This window comes from Erythrolamprus reginae, chromosome Z (genome assembly GCF_031021105.1).
Source record: "Erythrolamprus reginae isolate rEryReg1 chromosome Z, rEryReg1.hap1, whole genome shotgun sequence".
NCBI classification, from domain to species: domain Eukaryota; kingdom Metazoa; phylum Chordata; class Lepidosauria; order Squamata; family Dipsadidae; genus Erythrolamprus; species Erythrolamprus reginae.
In genome coordinates this window covers 86,594,174-86,617,297 of record NC_091963.1, presented here as the reverse complement: position 1 = coordinate 86,617,297, position 23,124 = coordinate 86,594,174, and the positions used below count along the sequence as shown (strand labels likewise).

Below are 23,124 nucleotides of genomic sequence, written 5' to 3'. Positions count from 1 at the left end.
GCCACCTTCATTCCTCATGTTTCCAGGAATCCCCCCCATCATTTCTTCCTCAACCTGCCCCCTTTCGCTGCCCCTCCCCACCCTCTGTTCACCTAGCTTCTAAAATTTTGGATTTTCCTATTGGCTTGCACGCATTTTTCGCTTTTCCATTGATTCCTATGGGATACATTGTTTCATCTTACAAACTTTTCACCTTATGAACCTCGTCCTAGAACCAATTAAGTTCGCAAGATGAGGTATTACTATCTATTTCACAGACACAAGCCTGGAAAAGCACCAGGCCCAAATAAGATAACTCCTTCTTGCTTAAAAGTCTGTGCTAACCAATTGGCCCCCATCTTCACCCAAACCTTCAACAAATCACTAGTATTGTGCTATGTTTCTTCCTGCTTCAAACACTCAACTATAATCCTAGTGCCGAATAAGCCCTCCATCAAGGAACTGAATGACTAAAGACCAGTTGCTCTAACATCTGTAGTTATGAAAACCTTTGAAAGGCTAGTGATGTTCCACTTGAAAACCATCATCGATCCACTGTTAAACCCCCTGCAATTTGCATACAAGCAAATAGATAACAGATGATGCTGTTAATATGGCTTTACACTACATCCTTCAACATCTTGAATCTCCAATGACCTACACTAGGGTCCTCTTTGTAGACTTCAGTTCAGCATTCAATACCATCATACCGGACATTCTCTTAACCAAACTAAATCAGCTAGCGGTACTTGAACACACTGGTAAGTGGATCACAAGCTTCCTAACAGAAAGGAAGCAGCAGGGGAAAAATCACATCAGATACATGTACAATTAGCACAGGTGCTCCCCAAGGCTGTGTACTCTCACTTCTCTTCTCTCTATACACTAATGACTGCATCTCAAACGATCCATCTGTTAAACTACTGAAGTTTGCAGATGATAAAAAACAGTGATCGGACTCAATCGGAGACAATGATGAATCTGCATACAGATGGGAAGTTGAACAACTATCCTTGTGGTGTGACCAGAACAATCTAGAACTGAACACACTCAAAACTGTAGAAATGGTGGTAGACTTTAGGAGAAACCCTTCCACCCTTCCACCTCTCACAATACTGTACTAGACAACACAGTATCAACGGTAGAGACCTTCAAATTTCTAGGTTCTATCATATCTCAAGACCTAAAATGGTCACCTAACATCAAAAACATCATCAAAAAAGCACAACAAAGAATGTTCTTTCTGCGCCAGCTCAGGAAGCTCAAACTGCCCAAGGAGCTGCTGATACAGTTCTACAGAGGAATCATTGAGTCTGTCATTTGCACCTGTACAACTGTCTGGTTTGGTGCTGCAACCCAACAGGACCGACACAGACTTCAGAGGATAATCAGAACTGCAGAAAAAACAATTGCTGCAACCTGCCTTCCACTGTATACTGCACAAGTCAAAAAGAGGGCAGGGAAAATATTTACTGACCTCTCGCATCCTGGACATAAGCTGTTTCAACTCCTACCCTCAAAACGTCACTACAGAGCACTGCACACCAAGACAACTAGACACGAGAACAGTTTTTCCCTGAGTGCCATCACTCTACTAAACAAATAATTCCCTTAACACTGTCAGACTTTTTACTAAATCTGCACTTCTATTCTACTAGTTTTTCTCATCATTCCTATCATCCTTTTCCTCCCACTTAGGACTGTATGACTGTAACTTGTTGCTTGTATCCTAAGATTTTTATTAATAGTTTCTTCATTGCTTATTTGACCCCTATGACAATCATTAAGTGTTGTACCACGATTCTTGACAAATGTATCTTTTTCTTTTATGTACGCGGAGAGCATATGCACCAAGACAAATTCCTTGTGTGTCCAATCACACTTGGCCAATTAAATTCTGTTCTGTTCTATTCTATTAGTATTTAATTAGGCAAGAGCTCCCTGCTCTTTCTTTCTGCCTGTTCGCTGTTAGCTGTGTGCTGTTCATGGAAGTATGCTTTTAAGAAGCTGTAACACTGTAAAAGTTGGTTCCTGTGAGCTATTGAACTAAAATAGTTGTAGCAAAGTGCTAGTAAGATACTAGTTTTTTTATGTATAGTATAGACAGTAGTAGTAGTAGTAGTAGTATAAAGAAGTAAATATATTTTTCCACAACTTCCTACTGCTGCTGTGTTTCATTGAAGATTTCAACTTCATTTCTACTGGTCTGTGGCTGGCTGGTTGGGTTGGTAGGCTGGCTGGACTGGTTTGCTGCTTGGGCACAAACAGGCTAGTTTCCACAAATGCAAGCTCTGATATGCACATTTTTGCAGACTAATCTTATTTATTCTGTAGGTGTTTCCTCATTTTTCCAGTATTGTGCAAATACAATTCTTGCTACTGTCAAAACAGGTAAACCATGTAATGTATACATGTAATTTGATTTTTAGTGATTTTTTAAGGAGGGCTTCGGTAAACAATAAAAAGTACACATACCAATAATATAATTTAATGAAAGAGAGAAAGGAAACTACTAGAAACAAAAACATTCCTATCCCTAGTTATTGGAGAATATGTACATGAACAAACAACAATAGACAGATTTTGATATAAAGAGGGACAGCTGAGGGGAGAAAGGGCGAACTCTATCCATGCCCTTCAAGACCCTCGATGAACGGCAAGCAACAAGACGAACGTAAAAGGGAAGTCCGGATTGTAAAGCCAAACCTCGCCGGCTCTGCTTCAAAAACATCCTATAGGCTGCCGGCCGTCAGTAAATGAAAGACTGGTGCGCACGCGTAGCTTGGCTCTTCCTACTTTTGTCGGAATAATTACCATCAGTTAGACGGAAAACCCTAACTGGATAACAGGAGAGGGAATGGCATTATGCATTTGTTTTATTGTTCTAATGAAAAATGGTGGTGTAATCAAACTAATAAGGAAAAAGAAGCAAACCGCGTTCTATTTGTTCATAATTACATACACTCGAATTTGTTACTCACTGTAGTGTGCAGGCGATTGCATATTTTTGCTAAACAGTCGGTCTTCCCTACGCTGCCCCACCCTGTCGGAATTTGAGAAGAGCAGCAAAGGGGGGCTTAATAGTGTGACTGTGGGAGGGACAAAGAGGTCTAGCCTTCCACCCCACTTTCGAAGCGGGAGCAGAAAATAAAGGCTGGCAATGGTGGTGCATTATTAACTAAAGATTACTATTGTCCTTCAAATTTAAGACGCTGGCGTTGCAATTGCAAAACATTTTTTTCCCTTTCCGTCCCATTTTTTTCCGGAAGTAGTGATAACAACCACTAGAAGACAAACATTCTGTTGGATCCAGCTTAACGTCCCTGTATTTCTAAATCTACGACCGCTAATGTGCATGTAAATTGCTGGGCCGTTTTTTGTCAGGCTAACATCTTTGCTTCCTTTTATCTAAACCAAGAAGAGGATATCGGCAGCATCGAGGAGAAAGGAAGGGGAAATCTGAGAAGGCCTTTATGCACAGAAGCCTGGTAACATACATGCATATATATTTGTGTTTATTTAGAAGAAAAAAACCGTTTCAGAGAAGCACTTTAAAATCCTCTCTCTTTCATTATCATTTGCCTTAGGCCATGCTTAAAATGTTTTATAGATAGACGCAGATTTATTTATTTCTTTACTGTCCTCAACATTATATCTCTCAGAAATCACAAATTCTCTTTGAACTTCTGTGAATGCTCTACTCCTCTGCTTTTCTTCAAGAAGGATTTATAGTATTTTGAGGGAGAAATTCCCCTTTACGTAGTAAATCACATCAGAGATAGGAGCGTCTAGAATGTCTGACGCATGCACAATCATCCCTATTTGATATTGAAAACTATTACTAAGAACATTTTTTACCTTAAATGTGCCTTTATTTGAGGTCAGTATTCCAACAGCTAGGGTCTACATGACAAAACATATAGGGTCGGCTCCTCACCATTTAGAGAATGAGCTAATTACAGTTCCCACCCCAATAGCAGCTAAATATCTTTCACCTGTTTCTCTGAACATTATAGTTACCAAAGTTCTTAATTTGTTTTGCTGATGATACATTGGAGCACAGTATCTAAACACAGTACAGTAATATGCTCCCTCAAAGAAGCAAGTTTACATCTTCAGCTAAAAAGGTTACTTTGATTTAGCAATCTTCATTTTGAGCACGAAGGAGGTTTCTCTATTGAAGATGACTGCATAAAATATTAATTTTATATTTGTAAGTTCTTCAGTATTTTAAGTACAATTTTTATGTTGCTGAAATGTCAGGAAGAGTTGGAATATAAATAAATACTTTTAATTACAACTTGTTAGAAAATTCTTTGAGAAGTTCAGGAAGAATCATAAAAAAATACCTTAAAAAGTTTTTAATCCATATCTTATATTATTGAAATTTGATTATCCTAAATTTTAAGTGATACCAGAGATTCAGAAAAGGAAAATATATTTGAGTCAGCTGATGATTCAGGAGATGAAAACAAATATACAGTACTGCAGAGTATACTCATCAGTTACTCATGCTAATCTGTCTCCCATATCTGTGTCTTAACCTAAGATGTAAATTTAAATTCGTAGGCTTTTACTTTATTTTATATTCTTAATTTGATACTCCTCCAGTTTTCATGATGACACTAATATCTTATAAAAGTGAGGAAAATACTAACAATGCAGAGTCTATATGCTCATCTCACCTTCCAATAGTGCATAATTTTTATCAACCACCATGGCTCAGTTCTCAGAGAGGAGCGGCATACAAATCTAATAAATAATAATAATAATAATAATAATAATTATTATTATTATTATTATTATTATTATTATTATTGATGCCTTGATAGATTCCAAATTCCAAGAGTAGCAATGAAATGTAAAATAGAGGCATCTTTACAATGATTGTTCTTTCATAATTGTTGTGAATGAATAAATATTAGCAGACTTACTGATTTCAGTCCACCATATGGCAATAAAGAAACAAATCCATATGAGTTAATGTTTCAAATGTTTGTGAAATAACTTCCAATAACAATATGAATGCAACCAACCCTTATTAAACAGATTACAGTGGTCGCTTGACTTTCGCAGGGGATACGTTCCAAGACCACCCACGAAAGTCAAATTTCCACAAAGAGGAGACGCTCCCTTCCTTCCTCCCCCTCCCTCTTCCATTCCTGGTTTTACTTACCCCTAGAACCTGCAGGGGCAACGGGGACGCAAGCTGGGGGCTTTGCTGTGCGGCGGTGGGTGGCAGTAATGCTTGGCTTCACGTGGAGCATACCAATGCTCCGAGAATTAAAGGGGAGGGATCGGGAGGCTGGAGCGGAAGCGGAGCTTTTATTTAAAGAAGCAGGATGGCTGGGGTGGGGGGGGAGGAGGAGGAGAGTTAAAACGCACAGTATTGTACATCAGGCGACTGCGGGAAAACATTCAAATGTTCAAAAAACCCAAGTATTTTTTATTAATATTTTTTGAAAACCTGTGGTATAACCTTTCCGTGACAGTCGGACCTGCGAAAATCAAGGGACCATTGTATAGGATCAGTGGTTAAAAATCATAGTGTTTCCTATTTTTATTTTAAAATATTTTTTATTATTTTCAAAAAAGGACAAAGACATACAACATTGAACATTGAAGGAGCTGCCATTGCTCCGCCGTAGAAGTCTAACTAATACAGAATATAAAAAACTCTAACTATTACCAGATCTATGCAGAAATACCACACTTGTGAATTACATTGTTATTAAAATTTAATTCTATATTTTTAAGATTAAAATTATTGATTAAATTTCTTTATGTTTTAAAAAATGATATACTTGTATATGTATGTATGTATGTATATATATATATATTTATCTAAAGAGCAATAAACAAATTATTAGTAATACAAAAAGAAGATAACATAAGCACTTCTGAGTTAGTTATAATATAAACTACCGTATTTTTCGCTCTATAAGATGCACCTGCTGATAAGACGCACCTAGATTTTAGAGGAGGAAAATAGAAAAAAAATATTTTGAGCCAAAAAAGATATAACGATATTTATATACAGGATACTAGTAAGAAAGACTATAAAAAATTTAAATATTTTAAATAATATTTAAGACAAAATAACAATTGGCTCAACAATTCAGGCTTATAGTCTCTCAGATTTATTTTAAAATAGGCAGAGGGTCGAGGGGGGAAAAACCTCAATGGTGAAGCTGTGCCCCAAATGTACCCCAGCACTTCTACATGACACCCAAAGGACAAGGGGCTAAGTGTGCAAAAATTGATCCAACCTCGCAGCAGCAGCAGCAGTCGGGATTTGGAAAAAAGAACTCAAAGACTCAAAGGCTTCCGCTCCCTTGCAGCCTCTCACCTCTTGATGCCTTTATCCATGAGGCTGAGCTCCCCGGGAGTTGCGCAGACCTCAGCCATGCCTCCGCCTCCGCTAAGCGACCTCTTCCCCAGCCCTGAACCGTGGCGATTGCCGCCCTCCGCTTTGAACCCCGCCCACCTGGTCCTCCTCTTCACCTTCCCAGCGGCTGCGAAATGGAGGCGCTGCGTTTGCGAGATAGACGCGGACAGTCCGGGGGGCGGAAAAGAGGAAAAAACCGGCTTAAAAAGTTCAGCAAGTGATTCGCATTTGTGGACGCGTGACACGAAAAGAGTTAAAAGTTATGAGCAAGGGACCGCCTGCCGGTCTTTTCAGCTGTACCTGCGAACACGCCTCATGTACTTGCCTTTTTAAATATTACAAATAAAAAACCCGGTCAGCCAAAGCAATTCCAGACCATTATTTTTTTAAAGATGTGAACCCGAAATGGTCGGTGATTGGCTATTTTTATTGGGGGGGAGGGAGGCAAGAGCACTAAGAAACTACCCTCTGCTCCAGCGCCTCCCCCCCCCCCCCCGCCTGCATCTTCGCTCCATAAGACGGGGCTGATTTTTCATCCTACTTTGGGAGGAAAAAAACTGCGTCTTATGGAGCGAAAAATACGGTATTTAATTCTATCTTATGATTTTTCGAATAGTCATTTATTCTTGTATATTTAATTTTTAGTACTACAGTGGAACCCCGACATAAGAGCTGCTCTACTTAAGAGCAACTCGAGATAAGAGCTGGGAGGGGAGAGATATTTTTGTTCTACTTACAAGCCCAAATTCGAGATACAAGCGCCAAGGAGCTGTCTCCTGAAGCCAAACGCTAACTTCCGCGTTCGGCTTCAGGAGACAGCTGCGAAGCGGCGCGCGTGTTTTAAAAGGTTGCAGCCGGCCTGGGGGGCTCGGGGGGGTGCTTGCAGCTTTCTTTCTTGCTCTTTTTCTTTCTCTCTTTTACCTTCCCTTCCTCTATTTCTTCTTTTCTTTCTCCTTCCCACCTTCTTCCCTCCCTCCCTCCCTTCACTCATTCCTCTCTTACTCTCCCCTTTCATAAGTTTCCTTGCTTCCTTCCTCTGTTCCTGTCCCTTCCCCCTTTCTTTCTTTCTTTCTTTCTTTCTTTCTTTCTTTCTTGCTCTTTTTCTTTCTCTCTTTTACCTTCCCTTCCTCTATTTCTTCTTTTCTTTCTCCTTCCCACCTTCTTCCCTCCCTCCCTCCCTTCACTCATTCCTCTCTTACTCTCCCCTTTCATAAGTTTCCTTGCTTCCTTCCTCTGTTCCTGTCCCTTCCCTCTTTCCTTCCTTCCTTCCCACCCTCCGTCCATTCATTCACCCATTCCTCTCTTGATCGCTTCAAACCGGTCCCTGGTGCAAAAAGGGTTGGGGACCTCTGTCCTACAGGATTGGGTGGCAGAGAAGTTGAACATATGTAAATTTAAAAGTTTAAGAAAGTTTACAAGTTAAGTGAAAGAAACTTCATTATTCATTTATATGTACATGTACATTTCTTCATTAAAAACATGTCTTTCTGCATAATTTAGACTAACTTTGTGAGTTTTTTGAGGGCTGGAACCAATTAAAATTATTTACATTAATTCCTATTGGGAAAAGTCGTTCGAGATAAGAGCTGCTCGACTTAAGAGCCCAGGTCCGGAACGAATTAAACTCGTATCTCGAGGTACCACTGTATTTTTAACATTCCACCAATCATATACTTTATCCCAAATTTTGTAAAATTCTGTTTCGGTTTGATCGTTCAAACGTTTAGTCATCATGTCTAATTCTGCACATTCTATAATTTTTTTGAATACCTCAGTGTCTTTCGGTATCGTCTTTTCTTTCCATTTCTGTGCGAATACTATTTGTGCCACCGCCAATATATGTACTATTAAATAGTAAATTTCTTTTTTATACTTTATATTTGAAATACCCAATAAGAAGAATTCAGGAGATTTTTTAATCTTCTCCTTTGTTATTTCATTTATCCAATTCTCTACTTTATTCCAAAATATTTTTGTCTCAGAACAGGTCCACCATGCATGGTAATATGTGCCAACTTCTTTTTTGCATTTCCAACAAATAGGTGATACAGATGGAAACATTTTAGAAATTCTATATGGTGGAAGGTGCCATCTATAAAACATCTTAATTTGGTTTTCTTTAAAAGAGATTGATTTTGTTATTTTCCAATTATACATCCATATCTTTTCCCAAGTATCTAAATTGATCTCTTTACCAAAATTTTTGCACCAACTGATCATATTATCTTTCAATATCCAACCAATCGTTCTATGGTTTAGTAAATATTTATAAACATTTCCAATTGTCTGTTTGATTTTGGAATAATAATTTGCTCAATACATTGTTTTCTTTTTTAAAAATATAAGTCTTCACGTCTATTTGATATCTAGAACTAATCTGCATATAATGCCACCACTAACTCGTATAACTCTTGTTTTGTTCTTAATTTTAATTGATTATCTAACAAGTCACTATATTTCCAAATCTTACCTTTTCCTTTGAGATTCGGGTGTACAATGGCTTCAAAGGGTGAAACCCATTCTGGCATTACTAAAAAGTGGTTTTTCTTTATTTCATTCCACACTTCTATCAATGCTTTTCTAATAACATTATTTTTAAAATATGAGTGAGTTTTTAATTTATAATTACCATACAAATGCGTGCCAACCGACCATCAAGTCGTGACCTTCTAGATTGAGCAATCTTTGATTTTCTAATGTCAGCCATTCTTTTATCCATGTCAGGGCCGTGGCATGATAATATAGTTTCCAATTTGGGAGACCTAGGCCTCCTCTTTCCTTACGATCTTCTAATGAAATTTGTTTTATTCTTGATTTTTTACCTTGCCAAATAAATTTTCTTATTATCTTGTTCAATTCAGCAAACAATTTCGTTCCTGGATTTATTGGGATCACTTGGAAAACAAACAATATTTTTGGAAGGATATTCATTTTAACTGTGGAGATTCTTCCTACAAGTGATAATTGTAGATTACCCCATATTTCTAAATCTTTTTTGATCTGACTTAATAATTTTAGATAATTGTCATTTTTTAAAGATACGGCTTTAGAAGTCATCCATATCCCTAAGTATTTCACTTTTTTCGTGATCTTCATGTTTGATAGATCTCCTAAATATTTTCTCTGTATTTCGGTCATATTTTTTGTTAATATCTGTGTCTTTTCGTTGTTTATTTTCAATCCTGCAACTTTCCCATATTCTTTGATCACATTTATTAAATTTAAAATAGATTCTATTGGGTCATCCAAAACAAACACTACGTCGTCAGCAAATGCTTGTTTTTTATAAATTTCTTTTCTAATTTTCAATCCTTTTATTTCCTTATCTGCTCTTATTTTTATCAACAATGCTTCTAAAGTTAAAATAAATAACAATGGTGATATTGGGCAACCTTGTCTTACTCCTCTTTGTATAACTACTTTTTCTGTCTGTTCACTGTTTATTATAATTTTGGCAGTTTGTTCGGAATATATAGCATCTATTATATTAAAAAAAATTGTTCCTACTTCTGACGAGACGCGATCCCCGCTGGACGGGGGTCTCGACAACCCTGTGATGGTTCACTTTACGAGGCCCGATCCTGAAACCATTACTAGTGCTTACCAATGAAGCACGGAGTCAATGGTCTGGGTAAAGTGACAAAGCTTTATTGTTACAAGTATGTCTCTTTTATACCCTTCATATGCAAATGAAGGGGTTTCAACTAGTAATTTTCTATTGGCTAAATACAAGTCTAATTTTTCCTAATATACGTTTCTTATAGGCTACAAATATAAGGTTTTTCAAATCTATAGGCTAATAATAAAGCTTTTGAATACGCAAGTTTTCATAGGCTATATCTATATGCAAAATTAAGGCTTCTAAGCACCCAACTGTTCATAGGCTATTTCTATTAAGCTTCTAATTGGTTATAAAAGGTATCATCTACAGCTTATGATAGGCTACTAAATTCTCACTTTATGCACCTATCGGTAGCTGAGTTGCCAGCCAATCACACTGTTAGTGTCTTCTCGTGCCAGGAGCGCTGTTGAGGGATTTTTCTTACTGTGTCCAAAGTTCATGGCTATTGTATGACTCACTGTCTCTGGGCAAATTTTCACCATGCTATTTCAGATAACTGCTTCTGTGTATATCCTAGAGCAGAGGTCCCCAACCTTTTTTGCACCAGGGACCGGCTTTAAGCTAGACCAGTTTTCCACGGCCCGGTGGGGGGGGGGCTTTGGTCAAATGGGGGTGGGGTTATGGAGGGGTGGAGCTTAGTGACGCAGCCCTCCACACTTCTCCACAGGGTGGGGAGAATCAGGAGGCTCCTTTGGCGGCTGGGGGCTGCCTGGCTTTGTGATTTTGGCTGGGGGGGGGAGTTAGGAAGGTCCTACTTCTCCCCCCCAGCCAAAAATTCAAAGCCTATCTGCTGGATATGGGCGATGAGTGGGACAGAGCGGCGCAGAAGCCTCTTGCAGCAGCTGCCACAGCCACCGGCTTTGGCACCGCTCGTCCCGCTCATCACCCGTATCCAGCAGATAGGCTTTGAGTTTTTGGCTGGGGGGGGAGAAGTAGGACCTTCTTAAGTCCCTCCCCAGCCAAAATCACAAAGCCAGGCAGCCCCCAGCCGCCAAAGGAGCCTCCTGATTCTCCCCTTTGAATCCCGCCGGCCAAGAGCACTCAGGCAGCAGCTTCTGCCAGACATGGGGAATGAGCGGGATGAGCGGCGCCGAAGCCGGTGGCTGTGGCAGCTGCTGCAAGAGGCTTCCGTGCCGCTCTGTCCCACTCATCGCCCGTATCCAGCAGATAGGCTTTGAGTTTTTGGCTGGGGGGGGAGAAGTAGGACCTTCCTAAGTCCCCCCCCCAGCCAAAAACTCAAAGCCTATCTGCTGGATACGGGCGATGAGTGGGACAGAGTGGCGCGGAAGCCTCTTGCAGCAGCTGCCACAGCCACCGGCTTCGGCGCCGCTCGTCCCGCTCATCACCCGTATCCAGCAGATAGGCTTTGAGTTTTTGGCTGGGGGGGAGAAGTAGGACCTTCCTAACTCCCCCCCAGCCAAAATCACAAAGCCAGACAGCCCCCAGCTGCCAAAGGAGCCTCCTGATTCTCCCCGCCCTGCCCGACGCCCCACCCTGTCCTGCGTAATGTCCTCTGCCGGGAGGGCAGCGCCGCCGCGGACCGGCTGGAAAACCCCAACGGCCCGGTCCCAGTCCGCGGACCGGCGGTTGGGGACCTCTGTCCTAGAGCATAGCTAATATTTGGCTTACACAATCCCTACATCTCCTCCTTTCTTTTTAAGTATAGAGGGGACTGGGAACGTGGGCAGTGACTTTGGCAGTTGGTTCATCATAGGACATCCTGGGATGAAAAGGTCTTCCTCTGGACACTTAACAACACTCATGACAGAATGTTTTTGAACAACAGACTCAGCTACCGACTGCATAATAGTTTTCAATATAGGTATTAAGCAGGGTAACATAATAATAGCAAGTAAAATCATTCCTGCAAAAAATATAGCTTGCTTCCAGTTACGGAATATTCCACCTAAAAATCCTCCATCATCCAAGATTCCTGTCCATTTCTGAGGAGGTACGTGGATGATCCTTCGCATTTCTGCCGTTAAATCAGCGACAACCTTGCCTACGGGATTTATCTGTAGACAGCAATTGCTTAGGTTAAATTTCCCACAAACGCCTCCCTCTGCGGCTAAAAGATAATCTAAAGCCAATCTATTCTGGTAAACTGCTGTCCTAAGTTTGTCTTGTTCCGTTGCGATGTTATTTAACGCAGAGTCAATATTCCTTCCTGCTATTTCTAAGATAGCTTGTAAACGTATAATTCTGTTAAGCATATATATTGGGGTTCTATATCCCCAAGACCCATCCTCTGCCCATGTAGCAGGATCGTAGTAAGCAATGATTCTCTCAGGTGTCCAAATATCATCAGTTTTTTCCCATTACCTGCAGACCTCCTATCCCTGTGTTTAAGTCTCTTTTATTTTTATTGTGTTTCCATGCGTCATAAACTGGGGCTCCCAGAGTTTGGGCGTTACTTAGAGGAATGAGGAAAAAGGAAGGTCTTATCCATGCCAAAATACACGACCCCGACCAGTCGCTATCTAGTTGAGAATAAGCTCTGTTCCCACATACCCAATACATACCCTTTGGGGTAGTCCATGGTTTACCTGATGTTACATTGGCTATGTTGTTAAAATTGTGTTTTTCTGGTTTTGACAAGTTCGAAGGAGAAGTCCAATTATCATTTTCCCAATATCCTAAACACATTAAATCTCCCACATAATTCCCATTGGTCAAATTTCTCTTGTAACATTCCACCCCTACTATGTTAGTGGTAAGAGCCCATGTCACAATTTGTTCATCTGTTAACAATTGACCTTTAGTGATATTTCCCGATTCTTTCATGCTGTTAAACACATGGCCGTGGGCTTCTGTAGCTTCCCATGGCCATTGATTACCCATATTTGTTCCCCCACACACAAAACAATTTTTTATCCCTAGAGTGGTGGCTACATCACTGGCAAATTCTACAAACAAATTTCTGGCTTTATCGGTAACTATTTGTTGCTTTCCTGCTTTTTCCAATGTCTGATATACTTACCATTTTATTTCAGAATTATTTCGTAAAATCATTCGTTTAATGGTGATATATGTTAGGGGGTCTGAGCCTGCTCCATCTATGCCCAAACCATAGGTGCGGGTAAGTGAGTTCTTACTAGAAACTTTCCATTGGATGTTAATCCGGTTGGAAGCAGAAAGCCGTGTGAATTCTGAAATGTCTGGGCAATCCTTACCGGAGTAGCCCCCTCCCGTATGATAGCATACACATCCCCAGCCTTGACAGTGCCGTCCATGACATGGGCTAGGTGCGAGGGAGAAAAAATCATCCCGACGGTCTCCTGATGAGACCACTCGCTTTTTTCGCATGATGTTGACTGCTTGTTGGCCGGTATCTGCTTTACACAAATATTTATGATCAAAGTGATATGATGATTTCCAGCTGTTGGATCCGCATTTAATAGTTCCGGGAGATACGGATCTGGACATGGCATTACATGCATCAATGATGAGGGAAACGGTAGTGGGTTTTATAAAAATGATACTTGTTGAATTTAGAAACGACAGCCATGTAAAATGTGAATTGCGTACACCTACATCCCCTGCGTAAATAGTGATGTTAATGGCCACTGGTGCAGACGGTTTAGAGCACCATAGCTTGTCCTTTGTTTGATATATATCGTATTGAATTCCCTCATGAATACACACACCGTCTTTTTTACCTCCTACCGGGGGGATGTTGGTATGTAATAAAGTGTATTGGATGCGTGTTTCCAATACGGTCTTTACAATGCATTGAGCACAAGTCTGTTCTATAGCGTCATTGGCTCTTTTCTTGCGAGTAAATTGCTGTTGTCTAAAAGCCTTTAACCAAGGATCATTAATAGGGAAATTAAAACTATATTGGGAATGCACCTGAGCCAGGATATAATAAGTTTGCCATTTTTGGGATTGAATACAAACATAAGTTCCTGTGGTTTCATTGCTAATTATAAATTGTATAACATTGAGACATCCTTCGTTTTTGCCAAATTGGGTACCTTTTAAAAATTGTACGGGTTGACTGCTGTTAATAGGATAAAACATCCAGTTAACGTGACAGGGGAGCGAAGTCTGGTAAGGGATTTCAGTTGCTTCCCATAGACCACATCTAATAGTGGTATATTGCCCTTCTTCTTTAAATTGTTTGGGGGGGCCGATCCATTGAAGAAAAGGCGTATCAGATTTCCCATCTAATGACACCGATCTAGTGTGTCGTGAATTGGCATGGGTATATATCATAGCCAGGTGCACTCCCCCTCCTACAACCAACAAACATATAATGAAAGGCAAAAGGTGATATATAAAGTGTTTAAGGGACATCGGGTGCATCAAAAGATCCCAAAAGGTGAGGCGATGTCCTGGTGCAGGTCCCCTGAATATTGGACACCGAGGAGGAGAAGTGGGACGGGGTTCACAAATGTGGCAGCCAATAGGGCAAACGTTTGTATGAGTCGAAAAAATCTTCATTCTGTGTGGTAAGGATTGTAAAAGGGGTGAAACAAAGAGTACAATACCATGGGTGTGAGAGTCAAAGTTGTACAGCGTTCGTGTGGTGTCAGAGAAATATATTCTTCCAAGAATTGGTCAATCACGACGACGTCACAAGGCACTAGACAATTAGTACATAAAACACAAGCCGGACAATGTGAACAGCAGCAAGCTGCGCAAGGGCAAAAGCAGAACCAACACATTTACTGGAATAAAAAATGAATATCCTCTTCGGGAGGTGTGGCAGGTGTCTTGTTGGTCACCTGATACGGACGAACAAAGCAGCCCGGCACCCACAAGATCCGATCAGTGTCCTGGAGTTGTACAGCAGCGTAGCCGCGTTCCCACGTAATTAGCTGGGCAGGTCCTTTCCACTCTGGGTCGGGGAGTTCTCTGTAATAAACAGGGGGGCGGGGAGAAACTACACTAGGCTGAAACAGCCGTTGGGCGGCTGTTGTTGGGTTATGGGTGCCTGTAAGATTTAAAAAATTTAAAGTATACAGAGCTTTTGCAATGGCATTTTGAACAGCGGGCAGCGATGTTAACATCGGCTACTTTTGTTTATCAAGCATATTTTTTAATGTTAAATGAGATCTTTCAACTATAGCCTGAGCCGTCGAATTAAAAGGGAGGCCAAACTTATGAACAATTCCCCATTTATTGCAAAACTCCGAAAATTGTTTACTGACATATGCTGGACCGTTATCTGTTTTTAATTCAGCGGGTTTCTGTAATACTGAAAAAGAGCGTATACAGTGATTAATAACATGTTTTGCCGTTTCTCCCCGCTGGGGGGTTACAAAAAGAAAGCTAGAAAAAGTATCTATAGATACATGTAAATATTTCCATGGGGCAAAGGGGGGGTATTGGGTAACATCCATCTGCCAAATTTGCGCAGGACTAAGTCCCAGAGGATTAACCCCCATAGGGAGGGCGTGTGCTTGTTTGCTACAAGTGGGACATTGTTGAATAATAGTGGAAGCCTCTGTTTTTGTAATCTTAAACTGTTTACTAAGGCTAGACGCATTCTGGTGAAAAAAGGAATGGCTCTCCCACGGTGTTTCAAGAGAAAAAATTGCTCGGGATGCCTCATCTGCTTTATTATTACCTTCCGTTAACATGCCTGGAAAAGGTTGATGGCTCCTTATATGAGCAACAAAATAGGGGAAAGCTCTTTTTTCTATTTCATCTTGTAGTGTGTTAAACAGAACCGATAAATTTTTGTCCACAGAGGGAGATATATAACTCCCAAAAATATTCTGAATGGTGTGATAGACATACAAAGAGTCAACTATTAAGTTAAAGGGCTCTTCTGGCTTTTTCTGAAATGCCAGAGTTGCTGCAGCTAGCTCCGCCCTTTGGGCAGAAGTCTGAGGGTAAGTGTGATGTACAATCCATTCACCTTTCTCCTTATATACACATGCTCCCATGGTTTTTGATCCATCTGCAAAAACAGTCAAGGCTCCCTTTATGGGCATGGCTTGCTGTTGTGACTGTATAGTTATAGGTAAAGTAGTGACAAGGGCAAATCGGGGATCAACAGGCAAATGATATTTTACAGGGGAGACAAAATCTGCAAGTGCCAATTGAAGATCATCTGACACTTTAAAATGTTGCTCCCAAACAGGTAAGGGGAATGGAACATATAGGGTGGAGGGATCTGCAGCGGCCAGCTGGCGGCAGCGTAAGCGCAATTTAAAGATTAGTTGAGACACTAAAAAAGGGCGAGTAGATATACAGTGATCCCCCGATCATTGCGAGGGTTCCGTTCCAGGACCCCTAGCAATGATCGGGTTTTCGCGAAGTAGCGCTGCGGAAGTAAAAACACCATCTGCGCAATGATCGGGATCGCGATACCCGGGGGATCACTGTAGTTTTCTTTGGGGTATTTGCTAAATGGATCCATTCAATAATATACACTTTACTCTCATGACATTGTAATAAACAACCAGTAGGAAGGCGTGAGGTATTAAGTACTGCTGCTGCTATAGGCACCTTATCTATCTTTCTATCCACCCATTTATTAGAAACTGCCTGTTGAATAGTACGAAGACATTGTTCCTGAGCAGGGCCCATGTGAATAATTGTGGAGGGTTCTTTGGAGCCTCCCAATAAAGCAAACAATGGTTGTAATTGTTCTGTTGTTAAGCCCATATAGGGGCGTGCCCAATTTAATATGCCTAAATATTGTTGTAACTCTACTAGGGTGCAATTCTCAAAAGGGTCAATATGTGGCAGCACAGGAACAGATCTATCAAAGAACATTTTGTGGCCGAGATACGAACAGGGGGGTAAGAGCTGAATTTTTTCTTGGGCTATCGTAAAGCCTTGGTTATTAAATAACTGTATTAGTTCTTCAAAAATAGTCTTATAAAATCTAGATTGTTCTACGGCCAAGAGGATGTCATCCATATAATGATATAAAATAACAAAGGGATATTTGTTACGAAAGGGTCCTAAATTTTTGAAATATAATATTGACATATGGTTGGACTATTTAACATCCCTTGGGGTAAAACTTTCCATTGATACCGTTTAGTGGGCTTATCATGGTTTTCTACTGGCACCGTGAATGCAAAAAGTTTTCTGTCTTGTGGATAAAGAGGGATTGAGAAAAAGGCATCTTTTAAGTCTATTACTACTAATTTATATTTTTGGGGGATCATATTGGGGTTCGGTAGCCCACACTGTAATGCACCCATGGGTTCTAAAACACTATTAATCTTTCTTAAATCTTGTAACATTCTCCATTTCCCTGATTTCTTTTTAATTACAAATACAGGGGTGTTATATGGGCTATTAGAGGGTTCAATTTTGTCTTCTTCTATCAAATTAAAAATTATATCCTGGAGTGCCAAATATTTATCGTATGGGAGGGGCCATTGGTCAATCCAGACCGGGGTGGTATGTTTTAAAGTTAATTTCATTAAGGGGTCCATTGCGCTCAGTCCAGCGTGAGGGTGGTTCGAAATTGGGATAATAAGTCCCTTCCCAACAAATTTACATGCAAGGGTAAAACAACGGGGCGAATACGTGCCGTTTGTGATGAGCCCGGGATAGAAGCGTCCAACCACTGGGCACTGGACTGAGCCAATTGAACTTCTCCTACTCCTTTAACGGCTGGGGACGATTGAAGCGGCCAGTCACAGGGCCATTGCTGAAGGCTTATTACAGATACATCTGCTCCTGTGTCTAGAATTCCTGAAAGGGGTACATTATTAATAACTATGGTCAAATAGAGTTTAGAATTTGATACGTTAGTGGTAAACCAGGCACTTACATCTTCCTCAATAAAGTCCTTAAAGGGGGCAATACAACAGTGGCGATCACCATTGCGTTCATAGGGATCGGATGTCAGGTCTACTGATATTATTATAGCAACATCCTCCCCCTTTTGAATTGTCATGGGGCTATCAGGTATGCAACCTAAAGCTAGGGAAGCTAAATCTTCTTCTTGCAAAATATAGGGTGAGGCCAAAATGCCTTTGGATAAATGATTACGATTAGGGTACATAATAAGGGGCTGGCCTGGGGGGAGGTGAAGTTCTTCTATATTTACAGGGAGGAAATACACAAGTCCCGGAGTTAACATGTCTATAGTCTCTGAAGCCTGCACAATAATAGACTGCACATAAGAAAGTTCTTTTTCATCATGAGAATTTAAAACTGCCATGGGTTGGGGTTTTTCTGGGGGCACAAGCATATTAGATTCATATCTTTGGGGTTTATATGGGGGAATATTAACCACATTTTCCTCCTTAGTGTCCAAAAAATGTTTTACAAATGTTGTGGCTTCCTTTTGTTCGGGGCTGGAGCCATGCCCCGCATCTAGTTTCCCTGAGGCTGATGAGACCATTTGGCTTCTGGGGTGTCTCGGGCGTCCTTGATCCGATAGTGGCTTCTACATTCTCTAGCCCAGTGACCTATTTTTTGGCATACTGGGCAAGGGCTAGTAGGACGCTGCCCACCTCTCGCGGGACCTGCCCCTCCCCCCGGGGCCCTACATTGGCTCTTGTAATGACCATAGCGGCCGCAATTATAACAGGTGCCCGTTCGTGGGCCCCTTACACGGTTATTCTGATGGTTATCCCCTGATTGTACTACTGCTATAGCCTGTGCCATTTGTTCTGCTTGATATTTTATTACTGAGCCAACTGTAGCAGCAGCCTTCACATAATCAATCAATTTTTTAGAGGGGTCTGTACGCAGAGGACCCAATACACGTTGACAATCCGCATTGGCATTTTCAAAGGCTAGTTTAAGCGTAAGTTGTTTTCTTGCTTCCTCATTAGTAATTTCCCTGTTGATAGATTGTTGCAATCTCTCAACAAAATCCCCAAAACTTTCCCCATTATTTTGTACAATTTTAAAAATGAGGAGGAGGTTTGATCTCCAAAGTTGCCTATTTTTGAAAATGCAGTCAAGGCGGCTTGGGCAGTGTAATCTAGGGTGGCTTGAGGAATGGCCATTTGTTGCTGCTGGGTTTGAAAATTCCCCACACCCCTCACATGGGCATCGGGAACCCCATGTGTATTAGCTTTTTTTGCAGCTTCTTCTTTAAAAACTGCTTTCCACATCATGAATTGGGTCAGATTTAGCAGCGATTTTGCCAGGGTGACCCATTCCACCGGCAAGAGTGAGTAACTTGTTCTTAAATTTCCCAATAAACCACATACATAGAGGGATCCCAGCCCATAATTTTGTACAGCATATTTTAGGTCCTTAATTAAAGAGAATGGTAGCGGGGTATATACCGGCGCTGCCCCGGCAAAATCCACGGGAAACGCTGACATAGTTTCTAAATCATCAATTGAAGTTGAGGGATCTTTTCTGGCTAGTTCTATTCCCGTCATTAACGCTCCCTTCTCTGTTTTAAGTGTGGTTACAGGGTATATGGTTTCTACCACCTCATTAGATCTATTCATCTTTTTAGCTTCTACTTCCTCATATTCAGGAGGTGCGCTAGGTTCCTTAACGGCTTCTTTATGGCTATCAATTGTTATAGTCTCCTCATCGTAATGAAGCCTTAGGGCTGTTAAAACAACTTTCCATGTTAATAAAATAGGTGGAGGCGCCCTTGGTTCTTTATGTAAATATTCACCTATTTTTGTCCATGCCTCAGTTTGTAATGTTCCTTTATGAGGATAACTTGGACATTCTTGCCAGATATATAATAATAATTTGGCCAATCCCTTCTTTGTGGGATATTGCCCTTTCTTTTTTAAATAAGTTTTATTAGCTTCAACTATCTGTCCTAATTCCCGAACATGAAGTTCCTGTACCAAAGACAGCCGTACTCCCATACTTACGTATTTGTGCACTTGGTAAGAGATGGGAGGTTGAGTGCGCTGAAATGCGTGATCCAAGCGTTGCCCCCTCAGCGATGTCCTTAAGGCCAATCGGTCACCGTCTGGGGTCACCACTTGACGAGACGCGATCCCCGCTGGACGGGGGTCTCAACAACCCTGTGATGGTTCACTTTACGAGGCCCGATCCTGAAACCATTACTAGTGCTTACCAATGAAACACGGAGTCAATGGTCTGGGTAAAGTGACAAAGCTTTATTGTTACAAGTATGTCTCTTTTATACCCTTCATATGCAAATGAAGGGGTTTCAACTAGTAATTTTCTATTGGCTAAATACAAGTCTAATTTTTCCTAATATACGTTTCTTATAGGCTACAAATATAAGGTTTTTCAAATCTATAGGCTAATAATAAAACTTTTGAATACGCAAGTTTTCATAGGCTATATCTATATGCAAAATTAAGGCTTCTGAGCACCCAACTGTTCATAGGCTATTTCTATTAAGCTTCTAATTGGTTATAAAAGGTATCATCTACAGCTTATGATAGGCTACTAAATTCTCACTTTATGCACCTATCGGTAGCTGAGTTGCCAGCCAATCACACTGTTAATGTCTTATCTCGTGCCAGGAGCGCTGTTGAGGGATTTTTCTTACTGTGTCCAAAGTTCATGGCTATTGTATGACTCACTGTCTCTGGGCAAATTTTCACCATGCTATTTCAGATAACTGCTTCTGTGTATATCCTAGAGCATAGCTAATATTTGGCTTACACAATCCCTACATACTTCCATCTTATTTAATTGTATTTTCATAAAATTCCAATCCACATTGTCAAATGCTTTTTTGGCATCCAGAAATATAAGTGCCATTTGCTTTTCAGGATGCTGCTCATAATATTCCAAAGTATTAACTATTATTCTTAAATTATTTTTAATTTGTCTTCCTGGTAAAAATCCATTTTGATCACTATGTATCATATTATTTATAATATTTTTAAGTCTATTAGCAAATATTGATATAAAGATTTTATAATCGACGTTCAACAATGAAATAGGTCTGTAATTTTCAATTTTTTCTTTCTTGGTATCAGCCTTATGTATTAAGGTTATTAAAGTTTCTGACCAGGTTTTTGGTAATTTACCTATTGTCAATATTTGATTATATATCTCAAGCATGTTTAAAAAAAATATTTCTAGTTCTAATTTATAAAATTCAGCTAGTATTGCGTCTGGACCAGTCGCTTTATTATTTTTTTGATTCTTTATAGATTGTTTTAATTCCATATCTGTGATAGGTCTATTTAATCTTTGCTGTTGTGTTTCGGTTAAAACTGGAAGTTCTATTTTTTCCAGATATTTAAAAATTAAATCCTCACTTATCTCTTCTTTCTTATATAATTGTTTATAAAATTCCAATACTATTTCCTTTTTATCTTCCATTCTATATTTTATTATACCTTTTGAATCTGTCAAATTTTTTATAATTTTATTTTCTCTCTCTTTTCTTAGTTTGTATGCCAGCCATCTTCCAGGTTTATTCGCGTGTTCAAAATGATCTTGTTTTGCTCTCTTTATCTTTTCTACAATTGGTTCTTGTTCTATTAATCTCAGTTTATGTCTTATTAATTCTCTCTGATTTTTTAATTTGTCATCCTTGTCCTCTTTTTGCATTAAAATTTCTAATTTTCTTAATTCTTCTACTAATGTTCCTTGATATTTTTTCTTTTCTTTATTTTTTTTTGCTATAAATGATATTGTTAGTCCGCGTATATATGCTTTAGTTGTATCCCATAAATTTTGAGGAGTGGTATCGGTATTTTTATTTATTTTTTAAAAAAATCTCTAGTTCCTTCTCTATCCATTTCTTATATTCTGGATCTTTTATTATTGTTCTATTCATTGACCAATTCTTTATTTTCCTTTTACCTTTCCAATATATGGATATAGGGTTATGATCAGCCCAAGTATTTGTCTCTATTTCTATTTCACTTATTTGTTCCATTATATGAATAGGAGCCCAAGCCATATCAATTCTAGACCATGTCTTATGCGGGTTGGAATAAAACGTATACTGTTTATCTTTTAAATGCTGTTCTCGCCATACATCTTTTAATGATAATTCTGAACTCATTTTCCAAAATGACGCCGGTAAAATTACCTTTTTTTTCTTTTCTTTTCTTTTCCCATTATAATCCATTTGGTCATCTGAGATTGCATTAAAGTCTCCTATTATTATCATATTTTCAATTGATAACTCATTAATTTTTTCGTGTAAATCTTTATATAAAATTGTTTTTGATTATCATTTGGTGCATAAATTGAGACAATTGTTAATGGTTTTGTTTCTAAATCTAGTTGTACTATCAAAGTCCTTCCATCCCCATCATTATATATTTCTTTTGATTCAATTAGTTCATCAATGTACATTGCTACACCTCTTTTCTTTTGATTGGCCAAACTAGTGTATAATTTTCCCAATTTTGAATTTTTAAGGAGACTTCTTTTTGATTTTTTAATATGGACTTCTTGTAGAATGTTTATCTGGGCTTTTTGTTTCATAAGTTTAGTTAATACTTGGTTTCTCTTCCTTGGGTTATTCAATCCATTTACATTAACTGAAAATATTTTCAGATCATGTGTCATCTTTATTTATAGTACCTTTTTGCTTCTTTTGGTTCTCGGAGTCGGGTATCCAAAATTAAGTCCTGTGAAATCTGTAGTTGTTTCTGCTTCACCACCAATGCTTCTTCCCCTCCACCACCTGTGGCCCCCATCATGTCGTCAGTACGCTTTGGTTGAATCTGAATTTGTGCAGTGCTGTCCAGTCCACTGCGTGCTAGGAAAGATCTTGCTTGTTCTACACTTTCTATTTTCACTCTCGTTGATTGCCATGTTAGAGTCAAACCTTCTGGTATCAGCCATCTGAAAACAATGTTCTTTCTAATTAAAATGCTTGTAAGAAAATAATATTGTCTTCTACTCTCTCGGACTCTCCTCGGAACTTGTTTCAGAATTGTGATTTCTTTCCCATTGCGTTGAAAGGACTCGTTTTTTGTCAATCTCAGTATCTCGTCTTTGACGATTCTTCTTGTAAACTTAATGTGGACTTCTCTGGGTAGATTATGGCGCCTTACATAGCCGGTCTGGACTCGGTAGACTTCGTCGATTTCTTTTATCAGTTCTGTTGGGTCTAACTGCAAAATAGCTCCCATGACTTCTGCCATTTTTGTAGGCAAATCTTCATCTCTTTCTTCTTCAATGTTTTGGAACCTCAAACCATGTAGTGCCGAGTGGAGTTCTAAATTGGTTATTGCTATATCAAAGTCTCTGCGGCCTGCATAGTTACGATCTTCATATTCTT

General features: G+C 39.7%; 1 protein-coding gene across 3 annotated transcripts in view; it reads left to right on the top strand.

The window, feature by feature from the left end:
• Nucleotides 1–3,062: 3,062 nt before the first annotated feature.
• Nucleotides 3,063–23,124, top strand: part of MSANTD3 (Myb/SANT DNA binding domain containing 3) — a 94,151-nt gene continuing 74,089 nt past the window's right edge. For 2 of the 3 annotated variants that reach the window (XM_070727766.1, XM_070727767.1), the window contains exon 1: nt 3,068–3,467. The gene's annotated coding sequence lies outside the window, so the exon portion shown is untranslated. Of the gene's footprint in view, nt 3,468–23,124 lie in introns of all 3 variants that reach the window. The other variant, XM_070727769.1, reaches the window with a different exon arrangement.